This window comes from Lutra lutra, chromosome 5, assembly GCF_902655055.1.
Source record: "Lutra lutra chromosome 5, mLutLut1.2, whole genome shotgun sequence".
NCBI lineage: Eukaryota > Metazoa > Chordata > Mammalia > Carnivora > Mustelidae > Lutra > Lutra lutra.
In genome coordinates, this window is record NC_062282.1 from 45,532,459 (window position 1) to 45,555,600 (window position 23,142).

At 42.8% G+C, this 23,142-nt stretch overlaps 1 long non-coding RNA gene across 4 annotated transcripts in view; it reads right to left on the reverse strand.

Annotated features, from left to right (window-relative positions):
* Window positions 1–23,142, reverse strand: part of LOC125100742 (uncharacterized) — a 246,114-nt gene that overhangs the window by 203,107 nt on the left and 19,865 nt on the right. For 3 of the 4 annotated variants that reach the window (XR_007127637.1, XR_007127639.1, XR_007127638.1), the window contains exon 2: window positions 21,781–21,902. The exons of the other annotated variant lie outside the window; for it this stretch is intronic. This is a non-coding gene — a long non-coding RNA (uncharacterized LOC125100742). The remainder of the gene's footprint in view (window positions 1–21,780; window positions 21,903–23,142) is intronic. 4 annotated transcript variants of the gene reach the window in all.

Here is a 23,142-nt window from a genome sequence, read left to right on the forward strand (position 1 = left end):
GGAAATTCACTGAGCTCCATCCCCAGTCCCAACACCACTTTCATTAGTCACATCACCATAGCAACTTTGAGGGGCTGGATCCTCAGCCACGTGGCAAACTAATTGAACTGTACAACTTATTTTGCAGCTGGGGAATGTAAAAGTGAATCTTACATTTAATCATCCTCGCAGCATTGACATTCAAATCAAAAGGCTTTGTTAGGGCTCCTGGAAAATGGAGTGTCATTTTGCCAGCACAATGTTTCACTCAGAGGCACATCCTTCCCCCTTTGAAGTGCTAAATGAATGGTAAAAGGGGGGGGGGGGAAGCTTTTTGGTTTAGGGGTGGGATTGGGTGGGAGGGAGGAAGGAAGGAACAAAATTTGGATGAAGAAACTGAAAATGAAAATGCTTCTAAATCAAATTCAAGTTCAATGTAAATGCTGCTGCAAATCTTTGTCTTGTGATTTTTATTTATTTTTTTCTTTTAAAGAGGCAGCAACATTTATGAAAAAAACCTTTGGGATCACAGACCTAGTCTGTACTCTCCAGTTCTGACATCTTCAATCATGTCACTTAACTCCTGGTAATCTAAATTTCCTTGCATGAACTGGAACTAATGAATATCCACCTGAGAGTCCTGTTCTGAGGGTAAATGGAATCTATGTAAGCATATATAAAGCATATAGAGTCACAGCTGACAGAGAGTAGACATTCTATTATCATTTTTCCTTCCAAAGTTTGGACTCCACTATCTAGCCCTTGGCCAACACTTAACACAGCAGGCAATGTGCCGGGTACCCTATGCACCTTGTCTTAATCAGACACAAAATGACCTCTTAAGACACAGGTAATGTTCCCCCATTTTACAAATACAAAAACTGAGTCTTAGGTTAATAATGACTGAAAATTATCCAAAATTTGGAAATGAGGGAAAAGGATAACTTGTGTGCTTTCAATACTGGAGCACACTGGATAAACTGAGGTTTATCTGACTCTGAAGATAAATCTTCCTTTGTTCGACTGACCATTAATTAGGCCCAGAGTCTTTCAAGTTAGATGTCAACTTGTGGCAGATGTAGAGTTACAAATGCCTTTTGGTTGGTAAAAAGCATATATTTGTTTAGTAGGAATGATAATCCCAGAATTAAGGTTCTACTGCCCTGCATGTGTGTCTACTACCTTTGCATGTTACTTATCTGTCCTACTTCAATGTTTTTCTATTTCAGTGACTGTATGCCAGTTCTCAGATCCTTCCCTGGCTGAGCTTTAGTCATGCTGCTAATCCCTTGTTTAATAAGATAATAAATCTCTGATGTGTGCTCACCGAATATTTTTTTTTATTTTTGAAAATTATACTTCGAGAGTAATTTAAACAAGGACCACGAAACTGGGAAGGAGCCCACTCCAGTTGGTCTGACTCTAGGGTCTAAGATTTAGCTTCCTCTGTCTCACAGAAACTAGGACTCCAATCGAAAGGTCAGGCCCAGGGGCACCTGGGTGGCTCAGTTGGTGTCTGAGTGTCTGCCTTCAGTTCAGGTTATGGTCTCAGAGTCCTGGGATGGACTCCCATGTGAAGCTTCCTGCTCAGCGGGGAGCCTGCTTCTCACTCTCCCACTGGTGCTCACCCTGCTTGCGCTCACTTGCTCCCTTTCCCTCTCTGCCAAATAAAAAGAAGGAAGAGGAGGAGGAGGAGGAGAAAAGAAAAAAGAGAGGTAAGGCCCTGCCCTCAAGGAGCACTGAAAAAGACACTACCTGTGACATGGTCTCACACGCATGTAATACGGCGGAGGTATGAGTGAAGGGTTCGGGGGAGGGATACTTCTGCTTCTTATTTGCAAGAGGAAGAGCCGGGGAGGAAGTCCTCATAATAGAAAAAGCATTTAAGTTAGCATTGAACAGTGAGCAGATTTCCTTCTGATTTTCATCACAGATGGAAGAACAATTCCCCAAAGTCCTGGAGTATTAAGACCAAAAAAAAAAAAAAAAAAAAAAGTAATGGTAACAGTGGGGTAACTATGGCTCATAGTTCTATTGTTCTCACCTAACCAAGGCAAACAAGAGCCCAAGAGGTAGGGTTATCTATGTTATCTCCATTTTCATGTGAGGAAATGGAGGCACAGGCGCATAGGTAGCTTGTGCAAGGACACTGGCCTGGGGACTGCAGAGCTGGGTTTTGAGCCATGAGCTCAGGCTCCAGAGCCTATGCTCCTCTGCCTCTCTACAGCTTCTGTTCCAGTATGTTCACTAAGCCCCCAGCTCTCACCCTGGGGGCACACAGCTTCTAACCAAAACCTTGCTGCAGGCAGGCTTGGAATTCTTCATTTTAAAAAAAAGATTTTATTTATTTCAGAGAAAGAAAGAGTTGGGAAAGGGTAAGAGGGAGAGGGGCAAACAGACTGTGTGCATGCTGAGTGCAGAGCCCTATACAGGGCTCGATTCCACAACCCAGGAGATGATGACCTGAGCAGAAATCAAGGGTCAGACACTTAACCGACTGAGCCACCCAGCACCCCATAGGCTTGGAATTTTCATTTCTTCCTGTCCTATGAGGAGCCCTTAGAAGCCAAACACAGTGTAAGTGACTTGTCAGCTGGGAAGAGGGGGGAAGAGGGAAATTCAGGCAAAAAGTTCTGCCTTTAAGACATTATACTGTGTGGCTAGGCTGTCACTGACTTAACTTCTAGCCCCTGTTAGTGACCCATCTGCACCTGGTCCTGGTGCTGGCTGGAGAGAAGGATAAATGACGTTCCGCAGACCATCCCTCATGGAGAGAGATGGTGCAACATGGCGCTATGTGTCACCAATGCAAGATGAGTAAGGGTACCTGAAAGTAAACAAGGATGTTGAGAAAAACTGTAGGACTTATCCTCACTTCAGACAGTCAATAATTCACTGTTTAGGCTCCATGAAGATGATTTTACTTCTACTTTATCCATTCACTGCTCTCACCCCATCATTCCTTCAGCCCTCTTCGTATCTCTACTGTTCCATCTTAGCAGAAGATGAAAACAGGGCTGAGTCATCAATCCTACAACAGAATGGGACACAGGACTGCTCAGGGAATGAGAAAATATGAGTGTGGGGGTGCCTGGGTGACTCAGTCAGTTAAGTGATCAACTCTTGATTTCAGCTCAAGTCCTGATCTCAGGGCTGTGATATGGAGCCCTATATGTCAGGCTCTGTGATTAGCGCAGAGTCTGCTTAAGATTCCCTCTTCTCTGCCCGTTCCCCCATGCTCAGTTGCTTTCTCTGACTCTTAAATAAATAAATCTTAAAAAAAAAAAAAAAAAAGATGGAAGGAGAAGGAAGAGAGGCGTCTGGTCCAGGTCTTGCCAGAAACAAGTTGGGTAGTTGAGCAAAACCTGTTCTTTCTCTGAACTTGAACTTGTTTCTCTGTAAATTGAGAGATGAGCTGAACAATGGCTCACACCATAGAACATCAGTGTGCCAGGTAGCGTACTGTCCCTGTGACACAAGTCTCTACAAGATCCTTTCCCCACTTGAAAGATGAGCAAGTTGACATCCCAGTTAAGTAACTCGCACACAATCAAACATCTTGGAAATGGTAGTCTGGCCAGTAGCCTGAACTTCCTCCAAAGGTGGGGACTCTGGCACAGGTGGCCTGTATCTCCCTGTACCCATCCTACTCCCGCCCGGAGGCACACATGGTCTATGCATCTCAGCTCTCTCATTCAGACTGACTGCAGGAAGACTGCAGTTATCAGTCTCTCTCACCTTATTCTTGCTACTGTCCATTCCCACCACAAAAGCTAAAGTGATCTTTGTAGGGTAAATCAGACAAGGCCACTCCCCAGATCAAGCCCTTGAGTTGCTTTCCAACACACTCATTTCTAAATATAAGTTCTTCCCGTGATCATCAAAGCCCGGCAAGATCTGGCCCCTGGCCATCCTTCCAACTTCATTTCCTGCTTCTCTGTCTTTTGTTCATTCTACCTCAGTCACTCTGCCATCTCTTCTTTGCCAGAACACCAAACCTGGCTCACACCAGCCTCGGGGTTTTTCCACCTGCTGTTTCTTCTTCCTGGAAAGATTTCCTCCCAGACATTTACCTGATGCCTTGTTTCTTCATTCAGACCCTGTTCAAATGATCTTTCCTCAAAGAAGTTGTTCCTGATCACCCATCTAAAGTGACACCTTTCTCCCTTCTTACTGGTCTATTTTTACACTATTTTTCTTTATTAACATTTATTACTGACTTAAAACAAGGTATAAATTTATTTACCCATTTACCTCCCTTCTCTATAATTTGGCTGTCTATAATTTTGACCATTAGGTCAAAAAGGATTTTGTTCACTGCTGTACCTCAGTCCCTCCAACAATGCTTCACCTAAGGAGAATCCAATAAATGTGTCAAATTAATGAACAGTAACCATTATACCTTATCCTTGTTGAATATAGTAATTCATCCTGGGCTTTCACTGATATAATTTGATTTACTCAAAAATAAAGCTGATAGTAACAAGGTACCCAGGCAGCCATTCTGGGAAGAAAGGCATATTGGGATGCCATGCTCTGGACAAATGGTAGCAGTGCTCTGCGTCTTGAGTTCATCCCACCGGTTGAGGACAGAACATTAAGCTCTATCACTTTGATGCCCTCAGGCTAACCCAGAAGACTCTTCACAGCGATGGCTGTTTCCTCAGATCTGCTACTATCCAGGATTATTTTGTAGTTTGCATACATTGCCAGTTCTCAACTACCCCCTTTGCTAGAGGCATGAAAACTTGATTAAATTGGCTATTTTGTTTGGAAAAAAAGAAGAACATTAAACCCTTCAACCCTTTAGCTTATTAAAAACTCTGAAACAGCAAGCATACAACATCCTATGAAATGAGTATAATGCATCTTTTTCACATGACCCTAGACACATCCTTGTGTGCCCCGTGTCCTTATGTTCGAGATTAGGAATGCTGATCTTTGAGATCTTCCAAAGTTGGTCCATCTGGAACAACTTATGAGTCTACAATCATTTCCCAGAAATGGATGTGGGCCCGCAGAGAGAAGGTGACCTGTCCTCCAGTCCTCTTGTAAAATGTGTAGAAACTAAGCTAAAACCCCATTGTAATCACAATTTCTTTGTTTTTCTGCCTCTTGCCCAAACAACTTGGGGACTGGTTGTGATGAAGAGCACTAGTTGGTCCCCTGCATGGCACAAGGAGTAGATGCATTCCTGGGACTGAAGTTGATCAGAACCTATGGGCTGTCGAAATCAGGTTCTTATCTCATAGCACTTTGTAACAGTTCCACAGAAGGCATGTATCAAACTCTGTGTCCATATCTGAGTCTGAAATAAACTTCTTGAGGACAGGGACATTATCCTACTCACATCTCCACTGTTCTTAACACAAAGCCTGGTAGATAGTAAGTACTAAATCAGTGTTTATGTAATGAATGAATAAAAAACTAAGGAAGTGGAGTAACCAACTTCAACTATTCTCTTTCTATGCAGGTGGATGTTGTGTTTTCCTAACACATTAACTCCTCACCTCCATACTGGCACTAGCCCTTCAAAACCTTAATGGATGTCTCCAAGATGGTGACAAGGTCATTCTTGACTTAGCTCTCCCTCACAGAAAGAACAACTAAAAACTATTCATGGACAAGACACCACTGAAAAATCTGAGAACATGGGGGTGAGACTGAAGACCACTCCCCCTGGCACCTCAGAGACCAAGTCAGGCCACATCAGAAGGGTAAGAGGAGCAGCTACTGGCTGACTGGCTGGCCCCTCTCCCAGGCCTGTGCGGCACCACACTGAGAAGTCTCCCCTGAGTCTCAGTTTCCTCCCATGGGAAGAGAGTCCTGGGTGGATATCCTGCTTCCCCAGTATTATGGACTGCTCTTTGGGAGCCCCCATTCTAGTCCTGTCCCACAAAGACTGCAGGATGGAGGGATGGAATCTGCAGGGCTTGACCACTGGGAATCTGTGATGAAAAAGGGAAGAGAGCCTGGCAACAGTCTGCACTCAGTGTTGGCTAATTGAGTTCCTACCTGCAGTACCCAAGCAGGTGTCCCAGCCGGTGGTTTTGCTCATCCGCAGAGCCAAAATGGTGGCACAGAAGGACCAGGAAATTCAGCCAGGTGTAGTCTGCCTGATTTCCGTCCCTGAGCTAAGAGATTTGCTGGCCTTGATGCCTGCTCTATACCTACCCACGCAGGAGAGCTGAGTTAAAGCCCAGCCTACTGCTTAGTGTAGTAAACCAGGAACACCTGGGAAGCTGAACTAGCGATCAGATTTGAGGTTACCTGATTGAGGGAGGAAGAGGGAACTGGATGAAGGCGGTCAAAAGGTACAACTTCCATTTATAAGATAAATAAGTACTAGGGATATAATATAGAACATGATGAGTATACTTAACACTCTGGATAGTAAATTTGAATGTTTTTAAGGGCAAATGCTAAGAGTTCTCATCATAAAGAAAAAATATTTTTTCTTTATTTTTTTGTTTCTACATGAGAAGATGGATGCTAATTAAATCTATCGTGGTAATCACTTCATAATATATGTAAGCCAAATCATTATGCTTTAAACCATAAACATACAGTGTTGTATGTCAATTATATCTCAATAAAACAAATGAATAAGGGACACCTGGGTGGCTCCGTGGGTTAAGCCTCTGCCTGATCTCAGGGTCCTGGGATTAAGCCCTACATGGGGCTCCCTGCTCATCAGGGAGCCTGCTTCCCCCTCTCTGCCTGCCTCTCTGCCTGTGATCTCTGTCTCTCTGTCAAATAAATAAATAAAATCTTTTTAAAAATACAAAACAACAAAAAAAAAAACAAAAAAAATGAATAATCAAACAGAAACAAAACCTTACCATGTGGGAAAGCAGAGATTTCCTCCTCTTTGCAGGCAGAGCACTAGAAGCTCACAACAGTCTCATGATTTTCCTAAATTGCCAAGCCAAAGTACATCAGAGTAGCACCTGGCAAGCAAGGCTGCTGGCTGTTCAGCCCAGCTGGCCCAAGCCTTCTGCGTCTTGAGTCCAGCCCCATGGATGGGGTGTGATTCCAGGCCCGACAAGCAGGTAGAAATGTAGCAGCGTGAACCTGGGAGTGCTCACTACCACGCAGGACTCAGCCCGATTCCAGAGAAGCAACAGGCCTGTCCTGCACTAGCGCACTGGCCTCCCTTCTTTCTCCCTCCCTCTTCCTATGCCACCAGGGGTTCCAGCATCTGGGAGCCTTCTGACACTAAGAAAAGGCATCTTACAGCACTGTGCCTACTGACAATACCGAAGGCTTATTTGTTGGGCCCTAATGAGGTTCCAAGACGGACAACACGGGGCTCAGACTCTGGAGTCAGATAGCCTGGGCGTAAATCTCAACTCCACCATGTATCTGGGGACCTCTGTTTCTTCACCGGTAAAATGGGAATGCTGACCCGCCCTGCCTCATAGAGTAGCAGTGTGGATTAGATAAAGCAAGGCATGTAAAGACACACAGAATGTGTCTGCCACATGCCCACAGCTCTCATTTCATCCTCACAACAAGCTTAAAAGGTGGACTGTGATTATCCCATTTTATAGATGAGGAAACTGAGCATCAGAAACACGAAGCAGCTATTCAACAGGCTTCGCTCTACTGAATACTGGCTCTCCTATGCATGCTGTTTCTCAAAGGGCACTAGCATCTTAAAGCGGGTGTCTGAGCACGTTTCTGGAGTACAACATGCAGAAAACAAACCCGTTAAATTCTCAAGGACAATTCAGAGGTCAACATTACATGGGTAGAGCAGACATTTTCAGGAGCAGGGAGGGAGTGTCCTTCCCCATTTACTGGAGGCTCAGGGCAGCCTACTGACACCCCCACCCCAGGCTGCCCAGGACACGCAAGCATTTGGCAATACCTGCTTTCCCTGGACCTTCGTCTCCCTTCATCCACAGTTCTTTCCAGTTAGATGACTAAAGGGCTTGCTTCGTTGCTGAGAAGGGAAGGTACCATGCAAACACCTCTCCAGTGAAGGCAATTTCCTGAGGTTGTTTGCGTGCACTCCTCAGTACCCAACTCCCTGTTAGCCTGAAAAATGGAGCCTCGGATGATCCCCGAGGGAACCCTACCCCCACAGCCCTCAGCATTGTTAAAGTTCTCTTTCCTGGAGAGAGATTGGTCACTCCCTTTGGAAACACTGAGCAGCCTTCCATTCACCTGCCTGCTTGGTTGAGATAGTTAAGGAAGCACTTTTCTGGGAAAAAATGACGAGAAAGCCTACAGAGCGTGCACCAGGAGCCTTATAAAGTCAATGAACTCAATTTTGTTCACTTTAAAGTGAAATAAACTTACCTTAACACACTGAAGCAGCCAATTCTGTCCTTCTTAGTCAGAAAGAGAACATGAGTGAAATTGCAGCCAGGGGACAAGGACGGCAGATTTGTGGCCTGGAATTTCTTCTTGGTTTGTGCTTAAGAAAGGGAACTTTGGGGCCGCAGCAAGGGTGGAGGGTAAGTGCTGGGTGAGTATCCTCACGTCTCATACCTCCCTCCAACCCTGGTCAGAGCCGCCTCAGTTAAGTCACCCACTCCCTCCTCAGGGCCCTCCTCTGATCCATCCATAACTCCATCTCTCAACCCTATCTCCACACCCCTCCCCTCCAAGCATTCCAGCACCTCTCTGAACCCTAAATCACTGTCATACTCCTGCCTCTTCAAGTCTCTTCTCTGACCTCTCAATTACCACCACTCCCTGAAGTCTTACTTCACACGTATTTTTTCTAAAAACCTTCTTCCGTCCTTCAAACTGGAAAGGATCCTCTTTTCATCCTCTAGACCCCGGAAAGGAATTTATTCTTACTGTTCTTGCTGTGCCTGTTACTGTCTACCTTGCAGGTCAAGGGACTGCCCCAAGGTAATGAAGCTATTTGAGGTGAGCAGTCTTGACTTTCTGTGATTTTTTTTTTGTCTGTGATCTTTGTAATGCATCAAACTTTCCCTCAAATTCTAGAAATTATGGGGGTGCCTGGGTGGCTCAGTGGGTTAAAGCCTCTGCCTTCGGCTCAGGTCATGATCCTGGGGTCCTGGGATGGAGCCCTGCATTGGGCTCCCTGCTCAGCAAGGAGCCTTCTTCCCCCTCTCTCTCTCTCTGCCTTCCTCTCTGCCTACTTGTGATCTCTGTCTGCCAAATAAATAAATAAATAAAAATCTTAAATAAAAAAGTCTAGAAATTATGAAATCAAACTAGAAGCAAAAGGAGTAAAATAGAAGCCTTTCTTTCTTATACTAGTTGCCACAAAGGTATCCAAGAGGCAGTGCTCTAAGTCTCAAAAGATTGTTTCAGCAGCAATGCCTACTAGGAATGACTCAGAATGGCTAATTCGTCCACCATGTCTACCTCTGGCAAAAAAGGTACCTTTTCTTGGACCCCAAGGAGTATCTATGATAATGTTCATATCATTGGAAATGTAATACATATCATTGGAAATGGACATTGGATACATATCATGGGAAATGTAGTAAGATGGAGAAATTCTTATTCATTAAAATTCCTCCTAGGGATAGTAGAAGGGATTGAAAGGAATATTTTGGGATTGCTTGGGATTAAGGGTTACATGCCCAAAGATCATGCATGACCCATAAGAGATGTTTTCTAAACAGCCTCAAGGGACAGAGCTATTTGCCTTCTCATTATCCATTTTCCTTTTCTTCCTCCCCAAAGGACTCCTGATTTTTTCAAGTATGAAATTTTCCTCCATTTGACCATTCCTTCCCTGCCCCTGGAAGAGCATCCTGATTAGTCTAAGCCAGAGGTCACCAAACTAAGGCTCATGGACCAAATACAACCAGCCACTACTGCTCACAAGCAAAGGGTGGTTTTTACATGTTGGCGGAGGGGGGAGTGGGGGGATCAAAGAGTAGCATTTCTTGATTTGTGAAAATTATATGAAATTCAAATTTCAGTATTTTTTTTTTAAAGAAAGAAAGAAAGAAAGAAAAGGTCCAAAATGGAGTCACTTGTGCTAAGCCTCATGTCAGCAAAGCAAGACTTAATATCTACTTTAAATGCAGCTTCAGCCCCTTCCAGGAATGTAATCTCAACTGGTCAGTCTGGAATTTCCTGGTCAGCACTAGTGAGATAATCCACTAGTGAGGTAATCCACCTGATAGACCTCTTTTGTCTCCTAAAGGAAGGTGACTCTACCTGAAACAATCCACTCTCTTCCTTTAGAAGAACCCCATAAAAGCCTTCCCTTTGTGTAGCTCCTCAGCACTCCTTTCTATTTGCTAGATGGGATGCTGCCTGATTCATGAATTATTGAATAAAGCCAATTAGATCTTCAAATTTACTCAGTTGAATTGTTTTATAACAGTGTCCTTAAAGTTTTTTTTAACAGTTTTGTTGATATATAATTCGTGTAATATACAATTCATCCATTCTGAGTGTATAATCCAAAGGCTTTTATTATATTCACAGGGTTGTGCAACCATGACCACAATCAATTATCCCCATGCAGTGTTTTCCCTCTGTAAACAGCTCTTCAAACTTCAGAGGGTATGATTTCCAGGGAATACCAGTTCATTGGCCCATCTACTTGTCTACCTCTCCTTGGCTTTTCTTTCTTTCTTTCTTTTTCTTTCTTTCTTTCTTTCTTTCTCTTATTTGAGAGAGAGAGAGAGAGAGCACATGAACAAGAGAGCAGGGGGCAGACAGAAAGGTGCAAAGGGACAAGAGAATCTTAAACAAACTTTTGAGCACAGAGTCCAACTTGGGGCTTGATCTCACAACCCTGAGATCCTGACCTGAGCCAAAACCAGGAGTCAGACACTTAACTGCTACACCACCCAGGTGCTCCTGTCCTTGGCTTTTCATCTAGTCCTGCCCAAATTTGAGATTTCCCTTGAGTTCACTTATAAGCAAATAAAATATATAAAAGCTGAATTGCTCTGCTTGGAGGAGACATGTTCTGTTGTAGGGTGGGGGTAGAGCCTGACCTATCTGCTTGAGGGTATTCTGGAGAGCATGTTTAATAAAGTAGACAATAGAAGACATGAAAACACAGTCTTCTTCCTCCCTCCCTTTCTGTAGTGGGCATACACTAAAGTAGTACTTTAAGAGATTTTATTGTAAACAATGTCTGCTGTGATGATGGGATTTCAGGTATGTCTTTCTTCCTTATGCTTTCCTGATTTATTGCCCTTTTTGTGTTCTTTTGTTTAAATCTGAGTGTAGTTTGACAAAAATTTTTATATTAGTTTCAGGTGTACAACATCGTGATTCCACAACTTTACACGTTATGCTATGCTCACCCCAAGTGTAGCTGCCATCTGTCACCATACAATGCTATTACAATACCCTTGACTGTATTCCCTAGGTTGTACCTTTCATCCCTGTGTCTTACTCACTCCACTACTGGAAGCCTGTAGCTCCTATTCCTTTTCACCCATTTTGCCCATTTCCCTGCCGTACTCCCCTCTGGTAACCACCAGTTTGTATTTATGGGTCTATTTCTGGTTTTTTGTCTGGTTTTGTTTTATAGACTCCACACATAAGTCAAATCACATGGTATTTGTCTTTCTCTGTCTGACTTATTTCACTTAACCTAATACCCTCTAGGTTCATCCATGTTGTTGCAAATAGCAAGATCTCATTCTTTTTTTTTTTTAAGATTTTATTTATTTATTTGATAGAGAGAGATCACAAGTAGGCAGAGAGGCAGGCAGAGAGAGATGGAGAAGCAGGCTCCCCGCTGAGCAGAGAGCCCGATGCAGGGCTCGATCCCAGGACCCTGGGACCATGACCTGAGCTGAAGGCAGAGGCTTAACCCACTGAGCCACCCAGGCGCCCCTCATTCTTTTTTTAAGGCTGTTTAATACTCCATTATATATGTATACCACATTTCCTTTATCTATTTATCTTTGGGTAGACACTTGAATTATTTCCATATCTTGACTATTGTAAATAATACTGCAATAAATATATCTTTTCAAGTGAGTGTTTTCATTTTCTTTGAATAAATACCCAGTAGTGGAATTATTGGCTCATATACTATTTCTATTTTTAATTTTTTTGGTAAATTCCATGCTGTTTTCCACAAAGGTTTTACCAGTTTGTTTCCCATCAAGAGTGCACAAATGTTCCTTTTTCTCACATCCTGTTAAGGACTATAAAGCCAACACCTGTTATTTCTTATTTTTTTGACATTGGCCATTCTAACAAATGTAACTTGATAACTCATTGTGGTTTTGATTTGTATTTCCTTGATGACTAATGATACTGAGCACCTAAATTATCACCCTTTTATAATGAAAATGCACATTTAAAAAAATAGAAACTTAGCTGATTTTATATTTTTTAAAATTTGTCTCATTAATATTTTCCCCAAGTTGTCCTAAAGCCTCACTTGACCAACAGTGTGATTACTCACTGTCAAAATGGGAAATCAGGGAGGCCTGGGTGTCTCAGTGGGTTAAAGCCTCTGCCTCTGGCTCAGGTCATGATCCCAGGGTCCTGGGATCGAGCCCCATATCGGGCTCTCTGCTCAGCAGGGAGCCTGCTTCCTCATCTCTCTCTGCCTGCCTCTCTGCCTACTTGCGGTCTCTGCCTGTCAAATAAATAAATAAAATCTTTTTTAAAAAATGGGAAATCATCTCATGCTCAGTGAAATGGATAGAATCAAGATATTTCTACACAAAAATGTTTTCAGTAATTGATAGAGTAGCAAGAACAAAGCAGTAGGATTTAAGGCCTTAGGATTGAAGCTTTGACCTTGTCACCAGATTGTTATGTGGCATTAGCCAGCCAATTCCCTTTTATTTAACTTCCTACTCCTCCTTGGAGCCTTGATCCCTGGCTTATTTCTTTTGAAAGCATTTCCTGAGGTCACCCAATGCTTACAGAATTCAATTAGATGTATTCCTAAAGTGCTCTAGTATATTCCTCCTTTATAGCTCTCATCTGGTTGACTTTTATAAGTTCTTTTACTGAATTCCTTAGCTATATGATAGGTTCTTTGTAGGAAAGGACTGTCTCTTTATATTAGATTCCCTGAATTTGCTATATCCTACCTACTTGATAAATGTTTTTTTTAAAGACTTACTTATTTATTTGAGAGGGAAAAAGAGAGCGAGTTCACAAGCAGGAGAGAGGGGCAGAGGGAGAGAGAGAAAAGAATCTCAACCAGACTCCTTGCTAAGTGAGGAGTCCAACAGTCCAACATGGGGCTCAGTCTTACAACCCTGAGATCATGACCTGAGCTGAAACTAAGAGCTGGACACTTAACAGACTGAGCCACTCAGGTGTCCCAATTAAGGTTTTTCTTTGAGTTAATAACTTTCATTATTTCATTCTAAAGAATAGGACAGTTGGCACAAACTAGAGTTTCTTCCATCTCCAAAATCACGTGATTTTTCTGTAATTGCTCAATGATCTATAATAGAAGTGTTTATGAGGGACACCTGGGTGGCTCAGCGGGTTAAAGCCTCTGCCTTCAGCTCAAGACATAATCCCAGGATCCTAGGATCGAGCCCCACGTGGGACTCTCTGCTCGGCGGGGAGCCTGCTTCCTCCTCCTCTCTCTCTTTCTCTTTGCCTGCCTCTCTGCCTACTTGTGATCTCTGTCAAATAAGTAAATAAAATCTTTTAAAAAAAGCGTTTATGAAAACCGTAATATACCATTTAGGAATTCTTTCTGATAGTGACAGATACCCCAAATAGCAATGTCTTAAATAAGACATGAGGTCACTTCTCTCTCATGTAAAAGAGAAAGATGGACAGCCAGTCATCAAGGACTCAAGATCCTATTTTTCCCTGTTCTACAACCCTTATTGAATGGCTACTCTCCTCTAGGTTGCTTCATATTCCTTAAGGGCCACTGAAATTCCTGCCATTAAGTAAATATTCCAAACAGCTGGAAGGAAGGAAAATGAAACAAGCAAAAGGACATTGCTCTCGGGAAAACCAGCTTCCTTTCATGTTCCAACCATTGACTTGCATATGTAATTCACACCTGGGAGGGAGGCTGGGAAATACAGACTTACAACTGGACAAACTACCAGACCCCCAAAATACAGGGGTGTCCTGCTGAGGAGAAAGAGAGAATGTGTTTTGAGTAGTCAGAGGTAAATCTCTACCATGCTTGGTGGGTGCCCCCTTGATGTCAGTATCTTACAGAAGATCAGGATTGGCTCTTCAAGGCAGCCGCTCTTTGAAATTTGGTTCTTTATGTCATCTGCTGTATCAGAGGATACAAGTGGGACACACAAATGATGGCCAATGCAGTAAGTCTGATCTTATATGGGCTAAGTATCTAATCACTGCATTAAAAGAAATTCTTGAACTACTAAAATTATCCTTAAGAATGCCTGGGTGGCTCAGTCATTGGGCATCTGCCTTTGGCTCAGGTCATGATTTCAGGGTCCTAGGATCGAGCCCTGCATCAGGCTCCCTGCTCGGCAGGAGGCCTGCTTCCCCACCGCCTCTCTGCCTGCCTCTCTGCCTACTTGTGATCTCTCTGTCAAATGAATAAATAAAATCTTAAAAATAAAATTAAATTAAATTATCCTTAGAAATCCTTTAATTTAGTCATCAAGATTGAGCATTTTCTCACCTGCTTTTTCATTTCACCCATGAGAATCCCAGTGTATGAAGATGTTCCCACCATGAAAGCACTAGAGGGCCCAGGACCCACTCTGGCAGCACCATATGGACTTCTCCCTGTTCTGCTCTGACCCCTGGACATGCAGAAGGTGAACTGAAGACTAATATTTAAAAGGCAACCATTGTAATCTTTAGCTGTTCTCAATGAAGATAGTTTGATTCCATAAGTTAAAATTCTGTATGTGATTCCATCACACTTATTCTGATTGTTCAGGGTCAAAGTCTGACAAGACACTCCAATGTGTATGGAATGTTGCCCAGCATGTGATGGGTATGTCCTGAGCAAATGTCTAGACACACTAGACCTTGCTCTGTTTCTCTAAGTCTGTGCTATCCTCTGGCTGTCAGACAGTCCCCACTAAGTTGTTGGCTGTAATTTGTTCTTCTAATAGGGGCCTCATGCCTTCCTAACAGTGGCACTTTGGACCTATCAGGCAGCAGAAGAGAGATTATTTTTAAGGGACGAGTATACTCATCGTCCTACACAAAATCAATCTGCTTGGTTCTATAGAGATCTTGGACTTTAAGAGAGGTTGATATTCTGGGTAGTTTTTCATTTCAGTTGCTTTTATATTTTTAAGAGAATATTGAACTGTTTCCACGGTGACATTTCATAATCACAGCGTCTGGAGCAGAAAACGCCGTAATAGCAAAGCTGGAGGAACAACGGGTTTTTACATAAATCACCAAGGAGTTTGGATGACACTGCCCAGCTTGCATGCATCGCCCACTCGGAGGTCAATGGACAGTAACCAGGACCCAAAAGACAAGGGACAAAGGCCCCAGGGAGCTTTTATGCTCTGGAAAACTCAGGCAATAATAGCAAATTATTTATGTCTTTGGATAATTTTAAAATCCTACCTCTTTCTTCTCTTTATTTTTTTTTTAACCTGGAAGAGCTATTATTTATGGACTTGTGCCATCCTCCTTTCTGACCCTAGAACAGAAAGAAAAAAGTAGTAAGGATGAAAAGGAAACCTGAATTTAAACATGATGCATTTTCATCCCCCCCAAACACACACAGAAATACGATTTGTCTATTCAAGTAAGGAGGTGTGAAAGGATCAGGGCAATGCCTAAAGTCTGTCCTGAGTTCTCAGATTCTGGTCCTAGCTGTGCCAAAAATTGGCAATAACCTTGGATAGGAGAAGAGCTAATCTCTCTTCCTGTATACCTGTGCATGAAACAAGTAGCTTGGAATAAGCTCTCTTACAGAAATTCTGTTCTAGGAAAGACTATTATGTTCCATTTTGTAGCTAAATTTCAGGATAATCTGTGCATTCTTTTTCCCACCATAGGGTCACACTCTCAGTACTGCATTATAGGCTGTGAGAAGAACCATGGTGGCTTAAAACGAAAGGAAGTGTTTTCTGGAGTTTATTTGACCAAATACAGGTTTTTCCTCCAGCTTACATCTTAATTTCTTACAGACTTGGGTTTCTTGTGGCACACAGTTTCACAAACCCTTAAATTGATTAAAAATGATAATTAAAGACCTTGGTGGATTTAAAATATTGGCATTTTATAACTTGGTAACACTCTATTAAATAGCACATCAGGGCAGTTACCCTAGTGTGATAACCAATGTTCATTATGACGACCTGAACATTTTTTTAGATCCTAAAGGGCAGTCCAAGCCAATGAAGAAAGATTAAATTTATGTTCCTCATGATTTAGGACTGGGTGCCTTTTAATACTTGGACCCTTTAAACATGAGCTGTGTGTGTGTGTGTGTGTGTGTGTGTGTGTGTGTGTGTGTACTCTTTGTGTATTCTACTAAAAGTTGAAAAACTTAAACTGTATGTATTTATGGTTGCACACACAAGCTACAGTCGAGGTCTAAACAGAATCCTGCTAAAGGGGAAAAAGTGGGCTGGCACACAAAATCCTTCCAGCAAGTTTTCACATAGGGTTCTGATTAGAGGCATTGAGTTATATGAAAAGTTCATGGTCTGGCAATACACAGCGATACAGCTTCCAGATTTGGATCTAGGACCCTGTAACTTATCTGACCAAACCTCAGTTTCCCCATCCATAATATGGGAATAACAGGAGCTACCTCTTAGTGCTAAACAGCAAATGGAAAGCATCTGGCACAGAGGAATTCTATAAAAACCTTCGGTAGGTTTCTGCCTTTCAGTACTTCCTCACGACAGGATCTACAAGCTCTGAACTTGGATTCTGTACAACCTCTAATACACAGTGCTCTGCACTGGTGGGCATTAACTGCTTTATGGATTAATTCGTTAATTATAAAATTTGATTTTGACATAAAATAGGCATTTCCTCTTGCAATGCCCCTTCCTGCTGAAGTCCATTGGCAGAAGAACCAGAATGTTCTCTTCCTCTGCCCTGTCCTAGTTTTTTCTTACAAACTTCCAATTGGCATCTCCTCTGGAGACTTCCTCTGACCACCCTGCCTAGTTCATATTCCCTTGACAGCTCTGGGTACTCCTTTTTTGGAGCTCATACCACAGTTTCTGTCTGTCTCTCATTTCATGAATCAATGTTCTGTCTATTTGAGTGTAGCTGACACCCAATGTTACATGGTTTTCAGGGGTGCAACATAGTGATTGGACAAGCCTATATGCTGTGCTGTGCTCACCGTAAATGTAGCTCCCATCTGTCACCACACAACACGATTACAGTACCACTCACTCTATTCTCCATCCTGTGCCTTTTATCCTCCTGACTTAGTCATTCTATAACTGGAATCTCCCATTCCCCTCATTTTGTAAAGCTTTTATTAATTTCTTGTCTCCCCAACAAATCTGTATGCTACCTGAGGACAGAGGTCACAGCTGCTTTTGTCCATCAGTTTGATCTCCTGTTCTTGGCACAGTGTTTGGTACATAGAAAATGCTGGATAAACGTTGGAGTGAATGAGCAGACCTCCCCTTTCCACTTCTTCCAAAAGACCTCATTCCTAGCAGATTTTCATCGAGGCTGAACATCATAAGTATGCCACAGCCAGAGTTCCGTATGTTCCCTGCTCCAGCTTGGGAAGAGAAATAAATGATGGCTGAAAGGTAACATCCCAGGGGCTTTTGGTCAGGCTTGCTTATAACTGGCTCTCACTGGGACAAAAAGAAATGGAGAGAAGGTGAGCCTGGTCAGAACTAGTCTCCATGCCGGGGTCCTTTGCTCGCTGCTGGCACAGTGCAGCTGTTTGCATGACTTGGCTCAATGTCCGGGTTCTCTGCCTCACTGTGGAGCCGTTGAACTTCATAGACTTCATTTCTTGTGGGTTCCTGTATGCACAAGTTCTGGCCCCCCTACGTTATCTACCCTGGAACACTTGTGACTTAACTGCCTGTCTTCTGACCCCATCATTCCCCCAACACCCGAGTCGCCCCGGTGCTAGATTTCCGGCGCTAGATTTCCAAGCCCTGGCTCTGCTCCCAGTCCCCTCAACCTGCCACCACCCATGGTACAGCATGATGGAATGACATGCTCAATATTTGCCTTTGGAAACACAGCCCACAGGCATGATATGCCTGGATTTAAATATGCAGTGTCTTTCTGCTGTACGAATTAAGGAATTGTGGTCTCCAGGGTCTCCAAACCCAAGCTACGGGGTACTCAGTAGGCTCTGTGTTTTTGTCAGAGACTGTGGATGGCTCTGGTTTTATTTCAGCTCTTCCCCACTTGACTATGGCTCACTGACCTGTGTCCTGTCCCCTTTCCCTCTACACCAGAGCATGGAGATCTTGGGAAGGGCGACTGCTAAATAAAGACCAGTGGTGGCATTTACTTAGAGCAGATGGTGACAGAACCCCAAGCTTTCTCTCCTTGAGCATTACTCCAGGAGAATTTTCTAGGTTTGATACAGCTGAGAAAGGATGAATTCAGCCACATTCGCTCTCTAGGCCTGTCTACAAAGAGCGTGTTAAAAACTCATTATTCATTTTTAAAAATAGAGACCTATGCAATGAATTCCACTGCTAGGCTTGTAGTGTGTGCAAGAGCATCGTATTGGAGAGAAACCAGACTAGGTGTCTGGAGATTTGCATTCTACTTCCAGCTTGAAAAAGTTACTTAATTTCTCTGGTCTTATTTCCTCATCGGTTTAGCTGCCTCTAGGCTTACTATTCCCTATTTTACTATGTGCCTAATACTATGCCTAGCTAAAATTAACATGGATAACAGCAATTTATCTAGGACTTCTGTGTACCAGATACACTTCTAAGCATTTTGAGATATTCAAAAATTCTCTGCACAAATAATCCTGAAATGGAAAGAGGAATCCAAGCCCCTTTCAGAAACTTTTTAAAAAATATATATGTTTTCCCACATAGTGCTAAGTTTGTCTCGAGTACATTCCCTGGCACTTAATAATACGATGAGCTGCTTGAGTCCTGGGTATCACTAGATGGTAGGATTCATGTGTACATTAATTTTTGTTTTCCCAGCACCTGGCATAAATTCTAGCAGGTAAAAGATGTTCGATCAATGTAAGACTGATGACTCACCCAAACCCACTAACACATAAGCTCCACAAGGACACTGGGGCAGTGACTTTGTTTCTTGGGTTATTCTGTATTCCTCTGTGCTTAGACCTGTGCCTGGCCAAGGGAGATAGATGCTCAGCAGCCATATTAATCAATTAATGAATGAACAGTATACGATCTGTTGACAGAGCCAAGTTTACTTTGCTTGAGGGTACAAGACGACTGGAAGGCGTGAAGCAAGAGCAAACCTTGAGGGAAGGTTTAAGTTGTGAATTTCAACACCCAGCACCAGGAGCTGGGAAGGGGTCCTCACACTGCAGGGTGACACATTGTGTTTAGCGGGATGGCTTGTTCATTTCCTTTAAGGACAGCAACAATAAAGGAGAATTGGATCTCAAACTGCTGTAAGGAATAAAAATTGATATTTTTTCTTCTTGAATAAGCAAGTCTCACTCAAAGCTTTGATTCTTTGACTATTAGAAAGCCCATGATCAGTCAGTCAGTCAGACAAGGCCCACGTTCATGTTTATATGGGGCAGGGTGGGGGGGGAGTGCAAGGGAATCTGGGAAAGGCTGCTGCCACCACTCAGAAGGACTCTTTGCCAGCCGTTCTGAATTGTGGCAATTGCTACAGCTCCAGGATCCTCCTGTCCCGGCCCCCTCTTTTAATCTACATCCTTCTATCTTTCTCATTTCACATTTGTTTTCTGCTCTGCTTGCTTCTGATGCCACGAATTAAAAACAAGTATCAGATTGTATTTTAGAGCTGCACAGCCCAATCTTCACCCTGTGATTTTCCTGATAGGATTCCTGGGGAGAAGAGTCCCCCGAGAGAAACTTCTGAGTTCAGACAACCAATAGGACCCTAGCTATTAGGAGATGCTGACTGGAGTCCAGCTGCCAGAGCCTTTGGTTATGTAACAGAATGAAAGAAGTAACAAAACCAGCAATGCCCAAAGCTGTGTTGCGTATTTGGAGACTAGATCGTTGCATCTTAGGCTCTTTTGCCAATTTCTGAAAATTTGTTTTGATTGGGATATCACCTTGAAATGAAGAAGTATAACAAGACTTTCAGTGTGATTAAAAAAAAAAAACAACCCTTATATGGGGAGTTAGTAGACAGGCTTTGTGCTCTGCCACTACTTCTCTAGTGACCTTGAAAAACCCACCTCACCTGACTCTTGAAAATGGACCTTACATATTATGTTGTACGTACTGAGCTTTAACCACATGAGGCCCAGTCAACTGTAGTAAGAGAGGGAAAGAGGATTAGCACTGAGAACCCCCTGACCAAAGTCTCCACCTCCTTCAGGTGTCCGTGCAAATGCCTGTCACATAGAAGATGAGGGCACGGATCATGATCGCACCCACTGCTAACACTTGAGAATGTCCTTTGCACCACGTGCTGTGCTTTGTGCTTTCTAATCATCCTATCGTTTAATCCTTACAACACCAGCATGAGGTAAGAATGGACAGCTCCAAAATATCAGTAAAGAGATATGGTCAAAGTGGGACTCAAAAATTGACTCTCCAAACTAGGCCAGGTTCTGCTGTTTTACCCTGTACTTTTCCTTACTATCAGTTATGACAGCTCATAACTATATATTGATGTGACTTTTTCCAGTGCCTGCCTTCTCATTAGATGATAAGATTCATTAGGTCACGAGCTACAACCATTTGCTGACTGTGTTTTTGCATGCCAGAATACCTACCAGATAGTTGGGACTCCATGTAATCACTGAATGAATAACCTAGAAGTATGCACCAGCACAGCAGCTGGGAAGACAAGTGCATTTGCCAGAGTATCTGAGGTCATGGGACAGAGACCAGCTCCTAGTTCAGACCATCAGTCAATTTTGGGAACTCCATTATGAGGCAGAGGGCAGTCAGTGCTAACAAGAGCCCCCAAAACTAGTCAACCTCTGAAGTGTAGACACATGTCATCCAAAAAATGACAGGTAAGTGATGGGGTCCCAGTTGCAAGACCACAATCCAAAAAAATAAGATTTCAGTTCTTAGAAGACAGAATAGTTTAGTAGGTCAAGGTATTATAGAAAAGACACAGGCCTTGGGGGTGGGAAAGATCTAGTTTTGAACCTTGGTTTGACAATTCACAGCTGTCTGGTGTTGTATCCTTCAGTTGGAAGTCTTTTTTAATATCTTAAAATTACCTAAAATATGGGAATACATCACATTTTGGAAAGCCATGGTGACACTTGATAACCACCATCTCTTTGGCACTTTTAGAAGGCAGATGTGTGTTAACATTTACACACATTAGCTTACTTACACCTCACAATTGTTCTTTAACATGGGTACAATTATCTCCATTTTGCAGAGGAGGAAACTGGAAGTCAAACGCCCTTGGCTGTGTGTAGATGCAGGCAGAAGTAGAAGAAACCGGGTGGTTACAGACTATGGAGATCCAGACTAGGAGAGAGATGGCGTATGTGGTGCCTCCATTCCCTGCTTCCATGAATAGACCTGATCATGATTTCCACAGTAAGAATAGGACCTTCCATCCTCCTCAAGTCTGTAGGCCAGGCTGTCAGGATCACTCTGGGAGCTGACATGCCGATGAAATGTAGTTACCTTCCTGATTCCAGACTGTCCTCAGGTTTGCTTCCGATATCCTGATGCTACCATACAAATGTTCAGTTCAACTCCTCTATCATGGCTTAAAGAAATTTTCATAAAAGTAGAGGAAATGATAGGAAGCTTCTGGGGCAGAGCTTACCTGAGTGTGTTGGAAGGTGGTTGACAGACTTGTCTGTAGCAGTTGTCAACTTCAGAGCATTTTCTCCTTTAAGGGGACTCATTCACTTCCCTCATGTACACAGGGGCCATCCACCTCTTTCCCTTCAATGAGAAAGCCTGCATTCAGAAGGGATTCCTGTCCTCTCAGCTTGGGGTATCAATGACTGGGAATGACAAATTGTGACTCACCCATAGGGATGCTAATTGTCTCAGAGACCAAATGTTTGAAACAAAAAGAATGTTGTGAGCACCGAATGAACATTAAAAATATACATATATTTTTTAAGTAGAGGGTAGGGGATATGATGGAATCCTCAAATCCCTCTAAAATTGTGTCACTTTGGTAAACTACTTAATCTCTGTCCAAGGCTAGCTCTGTCCCAGAACAACCCTGAGTTCAAAACTTAATGCTGGGTTCTGGACACCTTGACTGCAGCCTTATGATTTACACAGCTTAAGGGCAGCAACTGATTTTTTTTTTCATTCGTTCCCAAATGAAAACAACAGCAGCACATGTTTCTGTCCATTTGATCAAAAAGAGATCTGACTTTCATAATATGTAGTTTAGCACCTGGTAATTTGAAAACCATGATCTAAGAGATGTTTGCATCAAGCAACTGTATCTTTATTTTATTCTGTCCCTTTCAACAGAGGGGTCTAGCTCCTCCCTGCCCAGCCTGGTCCCACAGCTTTTCCAAGGATTAAATGCAAGGTCTCAATCCAAACAGTAAAATATCTAGTTCCATGTAACAGTCAACATTTCAAATTTAAAAGAAAAACTTCTCTCCATATGCAATGTACACCTTCTTAGGTGGAAAATTGCAAATGGTGGACTGGGGAACAGTTTGCAGATGGCTTCCAATTTCTGTTCCCACTTGCACTTCAACTCTTCCTCCATTTGCTAACCCAGTATGTCTGACTCTTCAGGATTGAGGGTGTAGGGTGTAATGGAGTAGGGAAGGTCTGGCTTGACTGATACTGTTGTGAGCTGCCCTTGCACTCCCTGGGAGATGTTCACTGCTGACTGGGAGAAAGGATGGGAGTTTTGGAGAGCTTTTATTTTATTTCTTTTGAAGTTTTCATTTAAATTCCAGAGTGTTAACATATAGTGTTATATTAGTTTCAGGTGTACAATATAGCAATTCAACACCATGCTCATCACAAGTATACTCCTTAGTCCCCATCACTATTTGACTGGTGCTCTTGCCCTCCTTCACTCTGGGAACCATCAGTTTGTTCTCTATAGCTAAGAGTCCATTTCTTGGCTTGCCTCTCTCTTTTTTTCCCATTTGCAAAGTCATGGATAGAGCTAGAGAGAGTTATGCTAGGTAAAATAAGTCAG